Below are 1,968 nucleotides of genomic sequence, written 5' to 3'. Positions count from 1 at the left end.
CCCCTTTAAGAAGTTTTTGTCGTCCTTGCCCGTCGCCTCTCTGTCACCATTTGGCAAGATCTGCACCCCGCTGCACCGCTGCAGCGTTTCCTTCCCTGTACGGCCAGTGCGAAACCTTTTTCCGAGGCTTCGCGCTCATCGCTTCAAGCGCTTAGCTCTGCATTTCAAGATGAGCTTGCGGCATGTGAAGAAACCTTGCTCCGTGGCACATTGTGACAGCGTGGGTTGTACCGTGGGTGTCTTACCAAGACTACACCGCTTCCCTCTGGACTTTCGCAGGTGAGCTTTTGCCGTTGTCGTCTGCTCTAGATATGCTTTTGTCGGGCTTTCCGCGCCTATCGTAGCTGTAACCGTTTCATACGCACTTGGCTTCATGTTATCGGAAGATTTTAGCAAATTGCAGGGCACGCACTTGCAGTCATAAGATGTGCAAAAGACACAAATCATTTGTCTTATTTGTAGCTAGTTTCGTGCAGCCAACTCTCACCAACGTGAAATTGATACCGGGCTCTCGTGAGCAACCACGTGCCCTCTACTTGCCGCATGGTCAATTTAAAACCAACTGCGCTGCCTAACAGCTCTGGGCATGACATTAATGGGTTTTGCAGCACCGTGAAGCCAATTTGAGGATCCCCTCGCAACTGACAGTATCGAAACTCAACCATGTGTATATGCGCCGCATTGACTGTGCCTTATCTAAATTCGGCCAGCAGTAGTTATTGCCGTTATACGTATACATGACCGTCAATGTATTTTTAAACTCATTTCGCTGCATCGCTCTCGTCACTCTTTGAGCATAGAAAAGCAGCTAGCCGCGTAGTATCACGCGAGCGTAACCGCACTCTGAGGCGCTGAGGCTTGGCGCGAGCATTTTCAGCCATAGTTATAACGTACTGCATTTAAGTGAAATGAATCTTGGCGTATTGACGTTTGGAGTGTATGGTATTCATTTGGGTGCAGTTGTATAACGTGGACGCTGCATCATGTCCAGGTGCAAAACGTGGGTGCAGTTCTGCCGCAACCTCAGCCTGGAGAAGACGCCGTGCCAGCTGCGAGACCTGAGGGTTTCTTCCAAGCACTTCGACCTGTTTCTGTATCTGCGGCCAGGATGGCTGCGTCTCGATGCTGTGCCTACTCGAGGAAGGAGTGGCTGTATTAAATGTTCTTGCACTTCTCTTTAAACTGCACTTCATGTATATTTTAGTTCGATTAGAATTGCTTCAAATTTCTCCGGTTAGCGACAAGAAGGAGGTCTCGGGGTTGTGCGCAGGCCCTATGTCTGGTGTAACGCTCTAGCGTTGAGCAGATGTGTTGATGCTAAAGCTTGTTTTTAATATTGTCATGCAGGTGTATACATAGCTGTTGTATTCTTTCAGTTGAAGAAATGAAGTGTGAAGAGTAATCCCTGTGTGCTGCATGGTCAATGTGTTGATGCGCCTACTTATGTCATGTCATGTTTGCCTCATTGGAAGCTTTCGTAGCATTGTTATCTATACTTTTCAATTTCCTACCTGGCAAAGTTCGTGGAACTTCAGGGCTTTTTCCTATCCGCACTGTGACCATTGAGATAAATAGCCAGCTTAAAAAAACTACTGCTTGAGCTGCCTGTGACGCACATTTTTTTGTTGGTGGGCTTTTCACTGTATTTGTTTGGTTGCTGTAATAAACCATGAATATGAAAACGATACTTGCTGCACACTGCATTGCAACCTGTGCACTTGAGCCTGTGCTTTGTGCATCATACCTTCATGTACTCAAAAGTACTAGCACCAGTATTTTCACCAACGTTTCCACTACGAATCATGCATGCTTAGCCAGCGTCTGAAAGTGTTGCAGCCTTTCTATGCTACTTTCTTTGCCAGTCACTGTCATTGGGTTCCCAATTGCACATTAACAAGGTCATAACTAGCAGGAACTCGAGCACATTTGACTGGCAAAGGTTGGTGCGCACTGAAAGGCAACCTTGAA

Source organism: Amblyomma mixtum, chromosome 9, assembly GCF_055824585.1.
Source record: "Amblyomma mixtum isolate Tamu chromosome 9, ASM5582458v1, whole genome shotgun sequence".
NCBI classification, from domain to species: Eukaryota; Metazoa; Arthropoda; class Arachnida; order Ixodida; family Ixodidae; genus Amblyomma; species Amblyomma mixtum.
The sequence above is the reverse complement of the archived record's forward strand: the minus strand, read 5'-3'. Positions refer to the sequence as shown.